The sequence below is a fragment of the Helicoverpa armigera genome, chromosome 23, assembly GCF_030705265.1.
Source record: "Helicoverpa armigera isolate CAAS_96S chromosome 23, ASM3070526v1, whole genome shotgun sequence".
Taxonomy (NCBI): Eukaryota; Metazoa; Arthropoda; class Insecta; order Lepidoptera; family Noctuidae; genus Helicoverpa; species Helicoverpa armigera.
The window spans coordinates 717,190-740,422 of record NC_087142.1 but is presented as its reverse complement, the minus strand read 5'-3'; the positions used below and the strand labels follow the sequence as shown (position 1 = coordinate 740,422).

Here is a 23,233-nt window from a genome sequence, read left to right as displayed (position 1 = left end):
GTGTCGTCGTATGAAAAGCTTAAATATCTGGAAGCTAGGATGTGATCTTATCATATGAAGGCATGGACTTGACTTGAGAATTAGTAAAAGCTTTCTATTGTGTGTGTTTGTAAGTATGATTTCAGATTTGATACTATTCTACTGAACAAAAATTATTCTCATGATAGAAACTGTATTACTGTGAAAATAAATCCACAATCCTAAAACCAATAGTTATTTACCAGTAATATAAATAGAACTATATGGAAATTCGTGATGGCGTCCCACAGGGTGTGATTATAGGTCCTATGGGGTTGTTTGCGTAAGTAAATCGGGTTGATTGCTCTGATCTCGATAGATTACAGGGCACAGGGCGTGTGGGCTTGTTGCTACGACTCAGTTAATGGAGCCATTGAGGCCGGCTCACTAACGTTACATTTTATTCGAGGCTTTGCCCGAAAGGTCCTTTGGATAAGTGGCGCTTATATTTTATTTCCTGACCCTAGAATATTAAATGGTCTAAGTTTTGCCAAAAGGTCTCGCAAATTGTTGGACAAATCGTTGTTCCACAAACTCAAATAATCTAGGAATAAGTAAAACCAGAAATTGAATCTGTAAATGCGTATTTTAAAAGCAAAGCAAAACATATGTTTTATTATAGCAGCGATCATTATCATGAAAATTACGAAAGTCATTCTTTCATTTTATTATGACAAAGAACCCGTGGAGAATAATAATGCCGTTATTCGTGTTTTCTTGGCTTACTGCGCAATATTAAAATAGGTTTATTCAGCCGTTTTTGAGGCTAGACACAATCTAACATGATAAATATTTTTTGCTACAGCATAATGTAATTAGGTTTTCCTATAGGCTTTTTTAGAAATACTCTTTATTCCCATTTTATGGCTGTAAGCAGCCAAGAAATAGGCATTTGGCAACTTGTAACGAAATGTTTTTGGCAGACGCAAGTTGTATAACTTACTTAGCCTATTTATTGGCAACCGGTCACTTTTTGCGTGTCCAATTGTCTCGAAGGCCTTCGTTAAGTCTAGTCTAGTCCTTTGGGAGTTACCATGAATTAATTTATCCGTTTTTGCAGGTTGAAGACTTGCGTTTGAATAGTTTGCTATATGCTGGTAATTGACTGTTCAACCTTATTATTTAAAAGGTCTATGCATTCTAAATAACGACTCCTATATAGAACCACCTACAATGGATCGATTTTACCATTCTATACACGGTTCGCTTTAAATAGTATCAATAGCAGCCGTATTTTCTCATTGCATTGGTTCAGATACAAATAGCTTTCCGGCTATTGACTCGGTATCTATTATTATTAAAGTCTCACTCGATCGTAAGTAAATTGCTTTGTGTGATTGTACTGTGTAACGTACAAAGCGCCTTACCTGAAGACTTGTATCGAGAGATGACATTTCAATTTCAAATATAATGGTCGATGTAATAATACTTGGAACTAAAGATGTAGGTCTGTATTGGATTTCCAAAGACAAACAAGAAGAGTTAGGAAACTTGCCGAAAGAGGCGTTCATTAATTAACTTAGATAAGAAAGTCATTACCGTGAACAAAACTCGGGGTGGTCCAGATGAGTGCGTACAAAGATAAAAAGTTATAAATTAGTTCGGGCGGCAGAATTGACTTATCGAAGATCAGTTTGTGTGGGAACGGCTTTTTGATGACTTATATAAAGGGTATTGTTTGAAACTACCTTATGTTTAGTTTGAACTTAATTATTATAAAGAAGTTTTGAAGGAAGATTCTCCTATTTTTGCCATAACATAACACAAAAAATATTCTGATGAAATTGGTATTTTGCTCCGCAGGGAAATAGTATCTTGCTAGTTAATAACTTGGCTATATCAATAAGAAGTCCGGAAAATGTTCCTCGGATTTTTATACGAAAATAAAAACTTGGAAGTGGAAACGGCGACTGACTAGTTAATTGTAGTGGCATTTCATTTCACTGTCTTACTGACTGAATTTCTGAAGCGATGTCGCAATTAAGATCAAAACGGAGTATTTCGTTGAATAGCTAATGTTGAAACTTTAACAGACTACGGTTCAGCTAATGCACAATAAAACTAACTTAATGGACCAGAATATTCTAGACTGATAAATATTCAAACCAACTCCAAATAAAGTTAAAGTTTTCCAACTGCTTTTGTTATAAATGGGATTCGGAGTGATTAAGTTAATGCATTTCCGAAAGCTGGTGCATTTATCATCGAAGTTAAAGTTGACACTGTGTTTCACAGTGTTCGATTTTTCTGAAGTGGAAACTTAGACGGTGTGAGCAGTTGGAAAGCCTCATGAGTATGTTATTTGGCGTGGAGCCAGGTCTGGAAGAATTAGGGCGAGGCATAATGCGGGCATGACGCAAGGGGTCTTTGTACCCGTAGCTTTGTGACAGACGGATAGACAAAGATAGCGGGACAAAAGGTTACTCGTTAAATATTGGAACGATTCTTGAATGTCACGGTGCTTTGTGTACGGCGCTCGAGTTGAGATTGCCCTGATTTGTCGTGGAAGATGCTCTCTTAAGGATTGAAGAGAAACTACTATATTTCAATTTTAACTATTGGCCAATGAGAGCATCAAGCCTCAGCTCCAGATTTCTACAAAAAATAGTAATAGGTATTTATTCAGCTCTCATTTTAGCAAGCAAAATCGCCAGCCTCATTAACATTAACAAATTTTGAAATTTTCACGTCCATTACGTTTACATTTCACTCGTTAACCGCAACGCGAAATGAAATCAGCAATGAATATGAACCGCTGGATGACGTCACCGCGAAAGCCGTTAAGCTTTGTCTATCGGGGTTTAACTAAAGCTTTTCATTTACGGTCCAATATTGTTCCATTTTATATAAAAAGGCAAAAGGTTTTTGTAAAAGGGTCGTACGCCCAAGTGTAGTAGTTTGCCTGGATTATTTTTGGATCCTTGCGACTAGTTTTCTTCTTTATACTGTCCGTTACCTACTTATCCCCACGTTCTCCAAATTTTATTATCTGTGGCATTTCAATTGTATATCGACATAAAACATATACGGAAGGGAATAAAGGTAGATCCTTTTGCAATTATGATAAAACTCACACAAACAAATAAAAAGGCAACATTGCACAACTTTTCTAAATAAAAGCTTAGCACACGGTCACATACGGATACTTAAGTTGACAAAGATGCTTCCATCCGCAACAGTACTTAAGAAACTCCGCAGGGTCGCATTACTGGAGTATATGTAACAAACCAAGGAGCCACGGCTCTCTTAGCAGATACATTTTCAGTAATGGCCGACGTAATTGAGTTTGATCAGGTATTCGAGTGCTCGCTCTACGAGTTTATCGCAGATAATCATGGTTATATAGGAACAATTAACGGTTATGTTGCCAATAATGGTGGTGAAGAACTTTTAGTGGTTTTGATGCAGTTCAACTTTGATGCAGACGGTTTTAGTGGTGATGGTAAATTTTTAATGACCGCTGATGGAATGCAGGAAAAATATGGCCGTATCTTAAAATATATTGGAATGTATTGGGAATGATGTAGTAGAGTGAACAATGATGACGCAGACTATTTTGAATGTAATAAATATAACTCAAGCGAAAATGTAATGTTGGATACTGTTAAAGCAAAGTCAACACACGTATCAAGTATTCAAAAGAAAGCAGGTCTTTATCATAAAATATGGAATACGGAATTCTCAGATATATTCCCAACAAAGAACATGGACTAAAATGTCGTGGCGTATCTACATAGCGATTCAAAACGCCTGAGGTAGCGTTATTCTTATACTCCCAAATGTAATTCACAATTCCTACCGATTCTGCTGATATATTTTGGAATATTTTTACTAGAATATTTGGTGAACAATTGTGATTTTTGGACCGTGAAACAATTGATGTAAGATGGCGCCTCTGACGTAAGCGTTCTGCTTCGCATCAAAGAGAGGCATGTACTTTAATAAAATAAGAAATAACTGATTTTAACAGGACAGTAAGACGAACAAACAAAGACAGAAAACTCGTAATTCCTTTATGTTTGCGGATAATGTTGGTGGATTTGTACATGGTTCGTTTTTTTTGTAGTCTTTCTTCAACACCAATTTAACATAGCCCCTTTTACTGAAATAAACTTTAAGGTTTCAAGTTTCGAATAGGCCTTTTCCTTGCTTATAGACTTTGTCAGTATAAAATCCTTGATAAAAACTTCCAAAGACCTCTTTATCACGGTAACCAGTGGCAAATGAATGAAATTCTATATTTTTATGCTTGCCTGCCGTGTTCCTGACCCCGCCGGTATCACGCAACCCTTTTTTGACCCTTGTCGGGAATTCATATCGGTTTTATATGGTTTTTTTCACGTGCCCGATATTTTGACTCTCACCTTTGGCTTCAGCAGGAAGTTAAATGGAGGCTTTTAACTTTTTTGGGAAAGGTTAGGCAACATTATTCGTTGAATGATTTTTATGGAACAATTGTATTTTTAATCGTTGCTATAGAGGTTCAAATGAGTGGGCTGGGCTCTTAAATAATGGTGAACCCTTTCTGCAATTTTCCTTTCCACATTTAAAAATTACTTGAGCACTCTAAAAAACACAGTAAAAAATCTCCCACTACGCTCTGTGGTCGAGTCAGGAATTCCCTTTGAAGCTCCGCATGTATTTTTTTATTTGAGATTAGAAACGATTCCACCCTTTGATCTCAACTGAGAAATCTAAAAGTACACTTACGGAATAAAAATAGACAAAGGATATTGGTTGTTGGGGTTAAGTTTGCTTTTACTTGCGGATTTGCGGACTAAACTATACTCATTCTTTAGTATAGCACATTTACTTAAACCCTTTACGTGAAACGGGATTTCTCTGAACTTTTTGACCTACTGAATAAAGCACCCCTTGCAAATTGTAATTAATTTCAACTACTGAATCAGTGGCATGACCGTATTGGGAAGTTCGGAAAAATTAAGTAGATTTATTTTTAGAGAAATGTCTGAATTGAGTTTATGACGGTAAATAAGTGTGTGCCCCATAAAATCACATACCGACATGCCAAAACGTTGGGTTATGTGAGTTTTAATTTCCCAAACTTTGGCTATTCCTCAACTTTTCAACTATTTTCGTGTTACGCATTGCGGCACTCATAAACTGCTTAAAACCATTGTGGAGACAGGTTAAAAGGGGTGTTACGGACAGATAACGGATTTAAATCGTGCTTATTAATCTTTATTTCAAGTACTGTCTAGCTCGTGAGCCCTAAACCTTTATTGTGTGAACCTTCCTCTTCGTGATTTAGATAGGACACTTAATTCTATTTTTTTACTTCTTTCCTTATTAATATCTGTTTATATTCGAAAATGTGATCTTCTGTTTTATTGTATCATGAACTGACGCCCACAGTAATATTAATAGGTCCAAATTAATCCAGACACCACGATATTGTCTCCTGAACATTACAGACCCAAGGGAAAATTATATCTAATTAATAATTTGGAGCTGTCTGAGACTGTTTCGTCCCACGCAAGTCAGGTTTATGTACGATCTTAGCTGTACCCGTTATGTAACTAGTTTGTGGTTGCGGAACTTAGATTTCCACTATGATTTGAAACTTTCTATCTTATTAATTTAGTTCTTGAGCACCTGCCATGATATTTATCTTCCACCTAAGAGTTGAATCGTAAAGCCTAAAGCGTAAAAACCACCATTGTGCAAAACACCGTTACAAAACAATTGTAACGTATGTGCAAAAAATAAAATAAATAAATAAGAACTTAATATTAGTGCGTTTGGACAAACCTTCAGTTTGACATATACATAGATATGACGTAGACGAGATGAATGACGGGAGATGATGAGTCAGACGATCGATCTCCCCGGATTAGTGGCTCCGAGGAATGATCGATCAGGTGTGGCGCAATGCGGGAGATGTGTGAATCGCACCCCTTGAGCTCATTAACTTGCTATATTAGGCCATTAGTAGATATCAAGAGGAAAAGTATATTTTTTGTGGATGTTAAAATAAGATTAGTAGGTAGATAAAGTTTCAATAACAATTTGATCCTATACCAAGCCAAAAGCTATTACGCAGGATCAGGAAAATATTCGTGGGTGTAATAACATTCGAAAATAAAACGGCATCACGTTCCACCGCTGACTCTCGATATTTCGAAACAAATTGAATCATCCTCCAATGAATATTTATTTAATTTTTCGGTTGATCTCTCGCGGATGCACCAGCCTTTGTATCAGGTTATCAGATCGGGACTAAACGAATACCTTTTAGAGAGGCACGAGGTCCATGATTTAGCTTTTGACCTTGTTTTTAAATGGACCATCATGGCACTAAAGTTGGGTAGAGAGCACTTGGAGATTTAGAGAATAAACGACCCAGATACATAATGGATGGAATGGAGGGAGAATCGATTTTGCTGGAGCACCTAAAAGGCGTCTAGTTTTATTTTCGCGGCGGCAAAATGGAATAGGTGCATGTTTTTCCAGTTCCGACGGTGGTTTTTGGAATTTCGTTATTTTACGTGCAAAGGCAGAGCGGCATTAATTGGCTAACTTTTTTAACTTTTTGCAATTTTATTCAGTGCTTTGAGTTTAGATTTTGCAACAGCGTTATGTAACAAAAATAAAAAATATTGTTCTGATTACCTTCTGCTTTTTGTGTTCTGTTCATTACCCACATTTGTGAACTCTCAATTCAGATATATGCAAAATTCTATCTGAAAATTAATTAGTGAACTTTAAAGCGGTTTTCATACCAGCGCCATAAATTCGCAGTATTTACTATCATTTGATTTTGTAACAGCACTCAGTGAAATTGGGCTCCCTCGATGCAGACCATTGTACACTTTGTTAATGTTTTCGGATGCGAACCATGGATTTGTGTGTGTGAGTGAGTTTGTGTGTGTGTCTTTGTGGGAGAGAGAGTGTGTGTGTTCCCAAATTGAAAGTGCCGAATGTAATCGGAATGAAAGGGTGGCGATTTCAATGTAATTGTTTCGGAACACCTGTACGGTTGGAATTAATGGTTGTAATCTGGACTTAACGGTCATTATGATTTGATAATGGCTTTTTTTTAGCTAAGATTTGATAGGAACCTTGCCATAGGATTGCTTCACCATTTCGCGAGGGTTCCTTGCAGTTACAGAAAAAGATTTAATTTAATTTAATGACTGGAAATGTTATCCAGAAAATGTATAAGAAATTCGCAGGCTCACTTAATCGTTACCCCTAATGGCTTAACCCAATACAAGAAGTAATAAATTATGTATCTAATTACCTGCTTTTCCCCTTAAAGGAAACTGACAACACAATAAAATATTCAACACAAGTAACTTCCTTTTCCTTCACACAAAAGAAATTGTATCTTTGAAGCAAGCACATTATTGTGTTTCCTCAAATTTCGAGGCCTTTCTTTCAATTGGTTTCATTAAGTTTTTAATGCTTGGAAAAAGTGCGAGGTTTCCTCGGCTCTGCTTTTTTAATAAGGCGTTTTATTGGTAAGCCTCAATTTCCCTAGAGTATTTATTGTACCGTGTTAAGCGATTTAAAATTCGCTGTGTAATAAAATTTTATTAAACCAAAGTATCTGCAAAATGAAAGTAATATATGTAAAATACCCAAAACGTTATTTATATTCCAATTTACGCCGGATTTTATCGAAAGATATCAAGGTCCCACGTTGGGCGCCAATTCTATAAATTCTAAATCTATCCCAATGTTAAGCCTATTCATTTCAATGTCTCGGCTAAACGGCTTAAAGTCTTAGCAGGCTCCGGGACGTTTACGGTAATACATTCTATTACCTGACAGAACAGGTAAAATGTAGCCAGCCCCAGGTGTTCTATCCTACCTAGTTTAGGTTTCCTACACTTTCCTTTAGAATATTCAACGCCCGACTGAGTTATATAAATCGTAAAACTTGGGCTTCTAAAATATTATAACTTGGCGCTTCGGCGTGAAATATGAAAGAGGTTGTTGTATGGGCTACCAAAGTAAAAATATTGCAGTTGGTACAACTAAAATTTTGCATCTAAGTCTTCCCAACACTATTTTAAGCTAGTACATCAGTGTGAAACGTTGTATGAAAGTTACATGACACACACTTAGAACGTTATGAAGAAATACACACAATCGGTAATAATAATATCGAAACATAGCTTTCAGTCAAGCAGAAAAGTATCGAAAAAGTTCCCTTTAAGTACAGCCATGAATAGGCAATGGTAATCATAACACTTACGAGTTTCGGCAACCCTTTACCGCCGGAATCGATTCCCCCATTTCCCGAACATTTCGATAACTGATTTTATTGGAGTAATATTACCGTCACATGAAGCCAAATTAAAGGTCCGGATTCATGTCACGAATATGTAACTCTTTTGCTCTTATGAAATTCTCATAATTTATGATCGTAGCGAAAATGAATGCATGATTTTTGGACCATATGTGAATATTTTCGTAAGTCCTGAATGGAAGAATGACGTCGTTACAGCTATTGCTTCATTAAATGCAGTCAACCAAGAGATATGAGGTAATATATCCTCAAGCCAATGAACTGATGGCACATCACTGCTTTTGTCAATATCTTTCCCATAATATAATAAGAAAAACGGCAGCTTTTCCCTGTAATCCCTCATTTTTAGTAACGACAATATCACCAGTTGACTATGATTTAATATTTTAACTTAATACTGCTCCAAAAAGAAGATTTCCTATATAATTTTAGTTGAAAAATCCGATTAATGAGTCCCAAATTGATTTCGTCACTACCAACTGTAAGGGTACCCTCGTGAAGGAGGGTTGGGAGTCTAACTTAGTCAATTACCGGCCTTCGTCTGTCGTCGGCTGAAATAAACGTCGTTACTGTGACTTCCAGAGGGATCCCGTTAAACTGTCGCTAGCGTTTCATTCTATGTGGACGACGGTGCGACGCGACTGGATGTGACACGCCCAACGCCTTCTGTGTCAAAATAGTCACTTACTCTTAATTTATTGCTGGAGTTCTTTATTGATATGGAGGAAATATTATATTGCGTAGTGTGATGTCATCTACGCCTCTTATCTAAATGCTTTTGCAATAAATGTGAAACCTTCAAATTGAGTTTCGGAAACCATGCTTACTTCATCATTTGTCAAATGTTAAACTGTGATGAAAGCTTATTTTAGTTAACAATGTTACAATAATCACATAAGTAAGACAAAGGAATAATAACTGCAGAATGATTTATGATATCCTAGTCACATTTATCATTTACCTCAACAATTACCTACCTAACCTAACTTGATCACCCGTTGATGCAATAAGGGACTCCAGAAAGTTCCATCAAGCTTGCTCTTATTTTCACCCAGACAGACAGTAATGTATCTACGACCGTATCTTCGTAAATTGTAAGTGCTTTCACGAACTTGTTTGCTCTCGGCGACTCTGCAATTTGTTTGTCGTGCTGCCAAAGATTTATGGCCATTATCTTAAAGCATTTTTGCTGTTTTTGCCTTACGCAAATTTGGCCAAAGTTAATTGTCAGCTCCTTTGAAAATGTTGACTTTATTCTCCTTATCATTTTTGGTAATAAGAAACTCTGCTTCTTGATATTTTTAGATGTTTTAATGGTACGATTTTCTTTGTCGTCTTTAATGTGGGCTTTGAATTCATAAAGTAAATATACCTGACAAGTAATAAGCTTTTGAGCTTTCTCACTAAATCACATCATTTCGTATACAAATAGAATTTTCGTAGTGTTTGTTCGTGACTCACAAACAACCTTTTATCTTTATTACCCTGAAACTTATTTATAGTTACTAAAATTTTTGGAGTATCAAAATCTCGAGAGAGTTCACTCAAGAAAAAGACGATAAAAACGTTCCATTTCTTTTTGTCGACTTGTTTTTCTTGAACATTTGGCTTCTGAGATCGAGAATATTCGGGGTCAGTGACCTTTTGTTTGTCGCTGACAATTTGTTGAGACCTTTTTGTAGAAAGGTGCTTGTTAGTTGTTATAAATCAACTTCTTTCAAGTTTATGACAACGTGAAACGTGTTGTTACCGTCCCTTTTGTGCTTTTTCGAAGTTACCTTACCTCTGTATTCTGCACGAGTTTATTATTATTTCTGTCGTCATAATTCTGATTTACGTAGCTAGTTTTATATAGCCCGTTAAAACGCTCCACAGTTTTTGGACGCCCCATTTTTCGTCCAAATAATTAAACTGCCATAAAACCTTTCGAAAGGCATCAAAGGCTTTGTAATGTTCACCGGACAATTAGCCTCCACTAACGAGCCTCGAAAATCTATTAAAACGATACAAAAACTCTTTGCAACACTGATTGAGTTCACAAAGTTTGATTAATGACGCCTACAGTGCCCTGGTGGCTGTCCGATATATCTTGATCTGCGACGAAAGGTGGAATTAAGAGTTAATGTACTTTCTGAACTTATAACTTACGTTTGGAGTAAAGGGTCCAAATGGTGTGGTCTTGACAGTCCAAGACAGGCTGGTTAACTCTTGAGTTGTCGCAAAAGTTCGGTGCTGTAAATCTGTAAAGCAGATTTTAACGTTGTTTTATCTGCAGATTATGACGAAACACCCCATATTTAATTAAGACGTTTACTTAACTTTGATGGAGCGTTAAGCAAAAATTACTCTGTATAGCAAGGTAATTATGGATGTGTCAATTTTCGAGTTAATTGCTTCAGTAAAAGTGATTGACTGTACAAACAGTTTACCCCTTGTTAACGAAGTTTTTCAGTGCTAAACGGAAAATTAAATTAGTATTTGCTTTTAAATATTCTGTAGTACGTCTAGCTCTGAATTTAGAAACGCGTCAAATTATTAATATTATAACAGACTTCAAAGGCTTGTTGCTCACGTAAGTTAATCTCGTTGGTAAAAAACGTACGTTGTAACTCCTTTGTACAGTAATATTGAGACGTGAGATGAATAACTATTCTTGTTATGTGAAGTTCTAGGCTTTCCAGGTGGTGGATTTGCTTCCAGAAATGGTATACCTCTAGTTTGCTTTTGAGACTTGAGGTTCATTAAAAGTCGGCATCGGCACGAAATGGAATTGCGCTACGGCGTAGCAACGTAGCCGCGTAGTTCGTAGCGCTACGTGGCTCTGCTACGAATTCTGCCAATGAGGTCGTCTACGTATTTCTTGTCTTACAAAAGTAAAAAGTACTTTGTAAAATCAAGTGGAGAACTTTGTATCCAGGTAAAATTAATCACTTTCAGTTCGTTTATACTGGTATTGTGGTTGTTAATGGCTCAAGGACCGGGCTGATATGTCGATAGCAAGTTTTGGCACCGATCCAGTGGCTACGACTTAAATGGCCTGTATCAGAAAACTTCAACTATGATCGATTTTGGCCAGGACTATTGTGACCCGTGCCAAGTTAGTTTATGATTCATTCCGTCGCCACATAAATTATTATTTCTCATTACTTCGCCGAAATATTTTATGTTTAACTATGTCAACCTTAGCCCCTTTTTAATTACGTAGAAACCGAGCGAGGTAGTGTAATGAATTTTGTACAAAGGAATATTATCTGTGGACTTTCCGGGACTTATTCTTATCGCGATGAAACTGTCAGATGAGAAATTATGCTAGTCTCGTAACGTTTAATATTAGCTAACTTTTTGTGCAAAGTCATCAATGAAATATGTTTTATCTTTTTATAGAATCTCGCGAACAATTTCTATTTTTGTTTCAATGTAATTTATTTGGAAGCCTTTAAACCGACAAAGCTATTTGCGTTCTCGTTTGAGGTTTCATTCATTTCTATATTTAGCTAAATACATAACGTTTTGAAAATACATTATTCGCGCAGTATTTCTGAGAAGATGAATTTAAAATTCACATTTGTCACGAAAGTAGAGAGAAGTTTGTACATTTCCTTACAAAATATTTGCATATAAATATTCTAGTTTGCAAAGTTGCTAACTCAGTGTGCTGTTGGCTTGTTATCTAACTTGGTCCTCAGCTCAGGACCGAGTTTCTTCGCGACCAGTGTTTAGAATGTTACCTCTGGGAGATGCTGAAGTAGCGTTAAACCGATCAGATACAGTGTTCCAGAAATTTCTACTCAAAACTTTCTCTACAGTATCAAGACTGTGTTCCTTTTCTTCAACGATTTTATCTTGTTTCTTTTTGCTTTACATTATGTAACATAATTGAATTAATAAGACCATACGGTTGTCGTTCAGTGAAATTCTGTTTTGTTTTCTTCTTTCCCAAATTATTCCGTTAACGTCTTACCTATTTACAATATATCTTCTACGGTACTGTCAATGTCTGAATTCAAATTAAGCTAACTCAGTTAATAAATGCAAAGTTCTGTGGAATGAATTGGTTCTTTAATGGAGCCTTTTATTTGAAACAGTTACCAAAAGTAAGAAAGGTTTTGCCAAACTTTCTGATTCAATTCTTTTGTTTGAATTTCTTTTCGAAATCAGTTTTTTGTTTTTCGTTCAGCGTTATCCAGTGGTTTAGCGTTATTCAGTGTTTTCAGGCATGTATCTCCACTTCAGTAAGTTGTGTTATAGTTACTTTAATAATTATGCTGTTTGAAATGACCTCCCTTCATCATAAACCCCGTTTCTAGGTTACATTTAATAACCTTCATCAGAGTTGTCGCCAAGTTAATGTGGATTTAACCCAAATCCCTTGGCCGTCCTTCTGTTTGTGCAGACGTATTATACTTTAGTCAAAGATGAGAGCAAAACTTGGCTAATGACGTAATTTGTTGGGTAACGTCAGATTTGAGTCAAGGGTTGAAATTATAATTTGGAATGTTAATATTATGAATGATGATTTTGTTATTCTACTTTAGCATAACACCTTTAATGAATTCACTCTACTATATCGGAAATGCTACAATGCAATACGCAGAAATTTGCAATTTTTGATATGTTCCCCATCTTTGATTTCTCTAATCATCAAAGTCTCCTAAATTCTGAAGGCTTCATCCATCAACTCCCAAGAGACGGAATACAAATGCAAAGCAATTAAACAGTTTGCTCCCGAACCTCCGCCATCTTGTTTGTTAGCCTCAAACGGAACAAGAACCAAGAAATGTTGAGCAAATAGACTTGCTCTCTGAAATGTCGGTTGGAGCTGGTTTAACTGCAAAGTGGTCTATAAACATAGTTGCTGCAACATCCAAATATGTAGAGTTAATTTCGGAAACTATTCATTTATCAAGCTACATTGCAGCTTGCACTGAATTTTAGTCAGAATGTGCAAATATTATAACGCTACGAACGTTTAGTTTCTAAATCTTTTGTTACGATGTATTCTCTATGTAATGACTTGACCTACATACACTATGTTAATTTCATCATAATCATGCTCCTTTCTTTATATAAAACTATCTAGGTCGGTGCAGAATGTCCTGTTTTACATTGATTATTATCAGCAATTATTATCTCATCAGTTAGGTTATTTTTAGCACGTCGTTTTCATCGCAATTTCAATCATCAATATTATTTTTGTTCACAGTACTAGTTTCTCGTCCGTTGAGCTCATCAACACCGGCAGCGTTGCCCAAAGCCCCAATATTCCTCGTTTCTCACAAAGCAATTACACGGTTCCCGTCCAGACACGAGCGTGTTTGACGCTCGGCTCAACATACCTAACACCTTGCTCTGTCTCAGGCTTTGCTCCACTATACGTAGGTCGTAAATTGATGGATTTTCACTACCGAACAAGACCTGTTTTGTTAGACTTACCAATATAAGTTGTCCTTTCAGAGTACGTTAATTAAATCTTTATTTTCTCTTCGCAAAATTGCCCTCTGGGAGCAAACACTACCAGATGATATTGCTGGCCTATAGTAATGAATATTGCTTTTACCGTATTAAGGTCGATCGTAATCGACAGCCTTTTAGGTGATGATAATTTGATACTTGGAGAGATCCAATCTACGTAAAGTTTCTTCGATGGCCTACTAGGTGTCCGTTTTCAGGCACTCTACGAGATCGGTTCGATGATAGAACATAAAATTTGGGACCACATATGTAGTCTTACAAGAACGTTCAGTTTGTAATACCTAAAAATATGCAAAAATCAATATTCTTGTTTCCACGGGAAGATATAGAAGATAGGTAAAATCATTAATCGCCCAAACTGTAAGTCATCTTGACTTCTGGATTCCTGGAACCACTTAATACCACGTTCAATAAAACTGCTATTTCAGAGAGCCAAGGGTTCACGGAAAATCGTGTCGTTATCAGCCATTCAATTAAGTCGAGTATTTCGCCAAATCACATCCTCGCGTGTTTGCCCTCTATCCGCGATACGTTACCATGAATATTGACGTTATACGTTACCATTCTGCCAATAATCTTGATGATTCCTATGTTAACTTGTACGTAAAATTGTATAGGATTGGTAATTGAAGTTTTTTGCTGTTTTCTTGGCATCGTTTTTAGTAATCGTGCTTGTCGAGAGTTTGGTAAAGGATTGATAAAACTGCAGCAATTCTACAGTAGAAGTTTTTGGAATTCATCCAGCTCAAATTTTCACCTAAAAATTAAGTATCGATTAAAGTTTCTACTAGCCCACAAAGAGTAAAACACTTACTGAAGAGCAAACAATGTAACCGATCAAATCTAAAATTCTAAACGACATATTGAATCCTGCGATTGTCAGGAATATAGAAGCAATAACAGTCAACGAGCAACGGGAAATAGCAAATGCAATATTACTATCGACGCTGGTAGCAATGTGCCTTTAAACTGTCAGTAGTGCACTAGAATGCTCTCTGCTGTCTATACAATATTACTGCACACAAGTAGAATTGTGAACATGGAACTGAAAATGTGTGGTAAAGGAAATGATTTAGATAGAAACTGCGGTTATAGATAATCCTAATGTTCGGGTTTCGGAAATTGAAGCTTATTCCACTGAATAGAACGTGGATGATAAAGATGAATATCGGGTTAAACATAATGACGAGGATATATGTAATTACAAATTGCGATAAAGAACAGAATCGACACTCCGTTATCATAAATTAAATGAATAGGCATTGAATGTAGATTTGGAATACACACAAGAAAAAAAATATAGTGAGATTATTCTTTCAATAGATGAAATAGAAAACGTTTATATTCCTCAATGTTATTTACGTAACTTGAGTTCCGAATATAGTCGTCTATATAAAGTCGTAAGTCGCCGACCTGTCTGCTCTGGCTTCACACACAATAAATGTTGCGGCTTACGCTGGCGTCACGGCTGGCTGTGCTACCTTGTGAAATATGTGGTATTCGCTCCGAGATCTAGCTCGGTTGAGAATTACGTCACATCTCTATGAACGTGTGAAAAATAGGTCTCGGTGAACCGAGCTTTACTTCCACTGTATGTAAGAGGCCAGAACTGTCGAACCAAGTTGGGCGAAGTTGGATAGAGCAGGTAGACGATGAAAAGACTGAGATAAACTCATATTAATTAACATCTACGAATGTTGTTCTGAGTACCAATATTTTCATGTATCCATCTCCGAGCTAAGCCAAACACCGTGTAAAGTTCAATAAATTCGTTGGGAATGTCGTTAAAAATTCCCACTGAAGCGGACCGATCGTTAATGCACTAATTACAATCCGTCCCACGCTACGCTCAGCGTCAAACACCGAGAGCGTATCTGCCACCACATCAAAACACAGAAAATACAGCAGCCCCATTCTAACCCCCTACCTAGGTAAAATTGTTGCTACGGTATAATGTGTGAAATGGCACAGAAGCGAACTTCCACCGGCACAGATCATGCGATACTTTAGTTTCGTTTGTCGTCTATGTACGCTCGTGGTACTTCTGTCTCTCTCTGCCTCTGCCTCGGTGCCTGTTCACACGACACTGATCCCTATTGATCCCCGATCGCTGCGACCTCGGCGTGATATTAATTCTTCGTTGGAACATTAAGTTTCTGATATTGAATGTCGGTATTTGACGTCGGCTCGTCTCGCTCCGAGAATCTCGATACTTGAGGGGAGCGATGATATGGAAGCGAACTCGATTAATTGTTTTTAAGAGCAATTGATAACCGGAGATGACTTTTTGGTTTTGAAAGTCAAGGGTCTTGCTTTATGTGTTTCCTTTGCCAGATCTGACATACATTTTTCAGTAGTATCTTTTGGCAACGGTGGTGTTGTTTCGTGTAGCTTGCATGCAGGTTTGGAAAAGGTTTCCTTTGTTTTTCTTCTATTGTCTTTGTGACTGTGTTCATGAGGATTGAGAACCTTTTTACAGGGTTAAGACCGTCAGTTATTTTTTCGAGTGTTGTAATTTAGAGATCTATATTAAGTTACGATTTCACTCATTTAATCGTTAATAATTTAAATATTCCAAAAATATTTTTCTATTTTTATGTTGCTATATTTAACTTTGACATTTAAATAATTGAATAAATTATTACAAGTAATTCAATACTAGGGTTTCGTTTATTAAACTTGGGTGGTGAAGTTTATGAATACATAATGAGAGGTCCCAGTTGACCTCCAAGTTTGATTACTAGTTACCGATTTGTTAGTCAGAAATTCTTGGTCATCGAAAATTCATAAGTTTGTAAGCTACTTATTAACATTATGCATAATTTTGCTATCAGGAACTGAGTTGTAGACTTCTTAAAAACTAATTAAGTATAAAAATTTTCAATTCTGTCCTCGTACTATGTTACTTAAAAATTACGTAGGTATTTTGATAAGTTAGACATAATGTCAAAAACATAATCTAGTGGAGTAAGTGGCAACAATTACGTACTTAGGCTTAACAATAGCGATCCTAAACGCGATAAACGATCCTTTAAATCTTGCTTACGTTACGAAATGAAGGGAACTTGTGAACTCCTAAATATAGCAAGTTACCTAAACGCAATTTTCTCTTCAATAAACTCCTCAGAATATCTGAATGAAATTCTATCGTTTGTTACGTAACGTCGATGACTGGCAAAGCCTTAGGGTACCTATTTACATGCAATGAAGTTATAAGTTGTGCGAGTGGGCGTCCGTGGGCGGATAGCAAATACTCACTTATAATACCACAAGAGCTTCAAAATTATCGGGTATTTTCCGATAGGTTCGTTGCAAACAAATGAAAGAGTCAAGTTTTTCAGGTTAAAAAATCACGAGCGCGAAGCGCGAGTGATTTTTCCTGGAAAACTTGACGACTTTATTTGTTTGCAGGGAACCTTGAGGGAAATGCCAGATAATTATGAAGCTCGTGTGGTATTCGGGAGATTATTTTTCCGTCCCAAATGTCGGCCACAACCTGTCAGTTTGACGTAGCAACGACCAGAGAAAATATTCAAAAAATTTTCAGTATAATACCATGTAGGTTGTACCACGTGACGTCGAATGGTGCAATTCTATTGGTCGATATTTGGGTCGGAAAAATAATCGTAAATAATCTCGCCTCATGAAGATTTTTCTCCTTACGATGCTTCAATGGAGAGCTTCATTCCCCAAAAAATGTGTGAAGTTAGTTACCTTTAATAAAATCGACGACGAGTTTTGTAAATAAAATTAAATCGAAGGTTCAAGGTTGAGGATTAAGTCGGATGAGATTCTTAATAGAATTTTCTCAATTTTGTTATGTCTAGAAATTGTGCTTTGAATTAAAAATAAAAGCTTAGGTAGGTACGTGAAGTCTATTTCTTTTCATTTCAAGAAAAAGAAAGGCAAAGGCTTCCCCGCGTTGTCTGCACACTTTCCGATCCTTCGAAAGAGCCCACAAGTCTCGAAATGTATTTCAGTGAAAATTTCAACTGTAATTTTACCCTCAAAACAAGTCAAGTGCGGCGACAATCGCCAAGAAGCACGTGCGTTGTCAAAAATACCTTCTAGCGCATCGTCTTGACGCGTAACAAGCCGACAAATCAGAGGCCGCCGAGCACCGAACGGCTATCAAATTAAAATTAAACCCCGCGCTGTGATTGGTCCGCTGACGGTGTGCGCGAGGCCGCGGGGTGGGGGGCACGATCAATACGAGACGCGTTACGTAACCGAGCCAGTCGCCGCCTTAACAGACAACACCCCTTCGCGCTATTATCTAACCTATTCACAGCACAGTAAAGGCTATTTTCTCTTTGTAATATTTTCCAGGCTCTCGGCGCCATTCCTCCATACATCCGACACAAGTTAGGGAGTTGCGTTTCCGCCGACGATCAGTTTACATTGTAGCTTTGCAGAATTAGTTGCGAGAATTTTCTGATACCAACTTTGTAATGGAAGATTCAAATTAGAGGATTTTCCCGGCCTTTGTATTAGGAAAATTGTTTGCTCAAATTAAGGTTTGTTGGTATTTTTGTGTCTTTCTTTGTCGCCGGATTTGCGAAAAGCTATCTTAACAAGTTTAAAGGAAACAAAGAAAGCCTGTACCTGTAACCCACAATAAAGAACCCAAAACACAAATTCTCACCAATAAACCTCGATTCCTCGATGACTCGACTATAATTGTACCACCTCTAGCTAACACATACACCAAGATAATTCAATATGCGCTAGCTATATCTTCCTACCAATTTATGGGAAGTTCCCTATCACATGAATAATGAACTGTGATGTGGGACCTGCATACAGCGCCATCTGATTGGAACATGCATTATGCACGACCGGAGATTGAATGCCTGACATACGATCGCTGTTGCATTCTTTATAAACAATCGAAATCCCATCAAAAACATTAAATGTAAAATAAGCCAATCCTCTACGCAGTTCCTCCACCGTAAAAAGTTTTGAGATCGCATAGAAGCCAAGTCCTGTTCAACTTTAATTGTAATAATAAATCAACATTTTGTGACTATATCAGTTAAATTGTTTTGTTCACATTACAATAATATTGACTTGGCCATGAGCACAATAAACTACAAATATAATACGGCATATCTTGGAGAGGTGAAAGTCAAACATGGAGTTTAATATCACAGAATTAAATACATTTAGTTTATTCAATCGTTACTAAATGACAGTCAGTATCATCCATCACTGAACTGCACATGTACTATGGCGGATGTTTAGTCCATGGTGATCTCAAATTCTAAGTCTTTTAAGTCCTTGTCTAAGTTCTTCAGTGCATAATCAGTCCAATCGTAAAATCATGTCCATATAGAATTTATCAATTCAATGGTATTTACACATTATTACAAGGAGCGACTTTTAACTTGTGCTCATGGCCAAGACAATATTATTGTAATATGAACAAAACTATTTAATTGATATAGTCACAAAATGTTGATTTATTATTACAATTAAAGTTGAACAGGACTTGGCTTCTATGCGATCTCAAAACTTTTTACGGTGGAGGAACTGCGTAGAGGATTGGCTTATTTTACATTTAATGTTTTTGATGGGATCTAATTTATTTTTTGTAGGTCTCTTTCTTCTCTAAGTATCTCTTTCTTCTATAGTATATAACAAATTAAATTAACTTACATGCAACTAACTAAATATATAACAAACTAAATATGTACACCTAGTTAGCACGTAAACAACATTTTTTTTTAAATAAACTTAAATTTTCGAAATTGTCGAATTTTTGAATCAAATATCTTTTAGAACAAAAGAGATTTATTTTAGAGGTAGATGGCGCTATCACGTGTAATTATTTGTTTTTTTTTTTAAAGTACTACTTATACTAAGCTATGTAACGAAACCATAGCGCGATTTAGACCAGGACAACGCCATCTATCGAGCGAGCATGCAGTATGTATCGCACTGCATTAATATGAAAGATTTTATCATTGTTCATTTCATTTTAACCTAGCTTTTTTATTCATATGTATGTATATTTAATACATAAAAACAATATACCACACTACGTAACAATAAAACAAATAGTAACATTTTGTACATAAATAAATAACAAAGTTATCAATGCAGTCAAAATTCATACACAATGTTCTTGAAAACCCGCAAATATAAATTTGTTTCCTATTTTTTTATTAAGTTTTAAGGTTTTTATAATTTTCCCGTTATATGTAGCTAGTAACCTATCTTGGTGCCAAATCTGAAGGTTCTAAGTTTGCTAGAAGTACCTTAGACTTTTGATGATCGGTCAGTGAGTGAGTCAGTGACAAAATGGTGTAACTTTGATCGCTCATAACTCGTAAACTATTTATTCAAATGTCTTGTAATTTTGAGACTGAGCTTGTTCTAATACTTACTCTTGGTCATCGAAAACCTAAACTCATAGCTTTGTTCACATGGAAGTTACAGGGGGCTGAAATAGCCGCGAAACGCTTCGAGAAAAGATGGTACGGCCGTGCCCGCTTTGCTCGAGTCTTGGCTGGGGCACTGCCGTGCCCTCAGATATCATTCTGAGTACTGGGTTTATATTGACAGAGAAGATTGTGTTTTGAATACGAACGTAGTGCAATATTTTCGAAATAAATTGATTGCTATGTCTGAGATTTGTGTATGTACTGTTATGTTTTTAGAAAGGAATCATATATGTAGTTTTAACCTTAGGGAAAGCTACTATAATATCATTACAGAAATCGAATGGAAATTCTGTTTTATAACTCAGAAACGATTAACACCATTAAATCCCATTCCATTCATGTTAAAGAAAATAATGCTTACACGTCTTCAATGATAGAAATCTTTACAAAATGCTCTCGTGCCGGAAAAATACATATTCTATAAAAACGGTATCCTTTGAAAAATGCGCGATCATGTCGGTTCAGGGGATTAACTCAGCAGTATTCAAATGTCCGCCTCCGTAAAGATTTGAGCGCTGATAAAAATCTTGAATAATAGAATGTCTGGAGGACTTAGCAGCTTATACAGGGTTACTGGTAAGTAGACCGCATCCTTTCAGGAGGTGATAGTATAGGTCAATACGGACAAATTTGACCCTGGGATACACTGGGCAAAAGTTAACCCGTTTCAAGATAATCGAATTTCAAGATCAGTCGTCTAGGTACACGTATAAATTTTCAATATTAGTCAAAAGTCTTGTTTTTGTGGATTTTTGTGTGTTTTTGGATAGAAGATGAATCATTTCATAATAAGAAACCATAAAACTGTATAAATCACAGAGAAAATTATAGCGAACAACAATTACTTTTTTAGTAGATATTTTCTCAAAAATATTACTCTTAATTTTTTTGTGCAGAATACTTAAAAAACATCTACATTTATCTAGCTATCCAAAAAGCCACAAAACACACAAAAATCCGCAAAAACGAGACTTTTAACTAGTAATAAAAATGTATACGTGTACCTAGACGACTTGTAAAGAAAAGATCTTAAAATTCGATTATCTTGAAACGGGTTAACTTTTGCCCAGTGTATCCCAGGGTCAAATTTGTCCGTATTGACCTATACTATCACCTCCTGAAAGGATGCGGTCTACTTACCAGTAACCCTGTATATTTCCAGATTTATCGTCTTCCCTAAGCGTTGTTAAGTCACTAGCGTTTAATCTTGCCATTTGATGTTGTTTATCCATGAATTATCATTTATTATGTCTTTCTCACGTGGGATGGTGAATTGAAACTTAGATCATTTTCCAGGAGAAAATTCATTCACGTAGGTTCAGTGTTTACATTGCCATTAATCTTCGAAAACTTCGATTAAGCACGCATATGTACTAGGGAACAATTTCCAGTATCTTATAACAACGGAAGCGAAATTGTTCAGGAAGAAATCTAAACCTAACATAGCTGCTTTTAGGACTCGTTAGTGAACTCTAAATTACTCGTAAACGCCTACAAAAGCGGCTTCATATATTTTTTGGTTCCATCAACGTCGCTGTAACGAAGATTGATGACAGATGGACTTCTATGTTGAATATCAGGATATTAATGTCCTGCGTTATATCGTTGACGTTGTTGTACAAAGAGATGATGTCGCGTTTGATATATTCGGAGATTTATTGCAAACAAATATATCTGATGAATGATACGGGTTGCTGGTCAGTTCGGTCATGAAATTCCGATTAATATTAACTGCATGTATTACAAAAATGAGTCATGGCTGATGAAGCATGATATAGTACTGCCTCTTTTAAAATTATTCCACGGTTAAAAATAAATTTATTCACTTTGCTGATTTTGTTACTTTATCTACATATTTGGTACTTTTTCTTTGGCAATCGAAAAGAAATCAATAGGCACAAACGTAGGTAATTTAATACTGGTGACATCTGTAACAGTAGTTAATTGAATTCTTAAGTCCAGGCTCCAATCAGATAAATTGCTTAATAAGATTATCGTGGTTGTTCGTCTCGGTCGAAAGCTTATGTTAAGTCAAGCCCAAAGAATATTGATCAGATTTCCCAAGTAATCTTTGCTTGTCAAATGGTGGTCCCAATACAATTTATACTCGTACATTCGTCCCGAAGTAATTCAACCGATTTCTCCAACATTTAATCAGAATTCAGATCGGTCTGCGTCTGAACCGCCCCAGTTCATACTTAGGGTTCTGATTTCTTTTTTGATTAAGCTCCTTGGGTATATTTTTTTCTTTCTCCGTCTTCATGATTTATGTTCTTGAACGAGTCAACTTGAATTACGCGAACGGTTTCCAAAATGGTATTTTTCGGTCAGAAAATTTCAGAGCATTTCTTGTCTTTCTTCCCTTACATTTTTAAACGATGGTTTTTCGTCGGTGTTGATTTATAGATGAATAAGAAGTAAGAAGCTGAATAGTCATGTGAGATAAAAATATTAACTAATAATAATATTCCAAGTATTTTAAGTTTGCACTGAAAAAATAATTTACATAAACTACTAAATCACGTTCATTAAAATAAAAAAATACTCATAAATAACTCCGAAGCAAGCCCTAGGCGATACATTTACCTCGATATGATTTATTTTTATTGCACTAGTACTGTACATAATCACCCGACTTAATGTATTTGCTTGTAGCTCTATTTATGGAAATGAGGCAGAATTACTTTTTCCTTTCAAGTATATATTTCTGGGTCGTGACATGGTTAGTTAATTTGCTTCATTGTTATGCTTCATACTTGGAAAATTGTATAGTTGTTTTTGCTTTGCGTTGGTTTTATAAATCGATGGTTTCAACTATGTTATTTTTTACACGAAAAACACTCGTTATGTAGGCATTCAAATTTACTATAGTATAATCGATCACTTCTTTTTACTCTATTTATCAATGTCCTAATTTCTATCTACTTTTGTTACAGGTAAGTGTTAACAATCATCAATATCTTCATCTCGTACAACATTATTCACGGTAGGTACTGCCTCTTGTGACATAAAGACAGTT

At 36.2% G+C, this 23,233-nt stretch overlaps 1 protein-coding gene across 7 annotated transcripts in view; it reads left to right on the top strand.

The window, feature by feature from the left end:
- LOC110382472 (synapse-associated protein of 47 kDa) overlaps nt 1-23,233 on the top strand; it is a 63,994-nt gene that overhangs the window by 5,093 nt on the left and 35,668 nt on the right. The window lies entirely within an intron of this gene.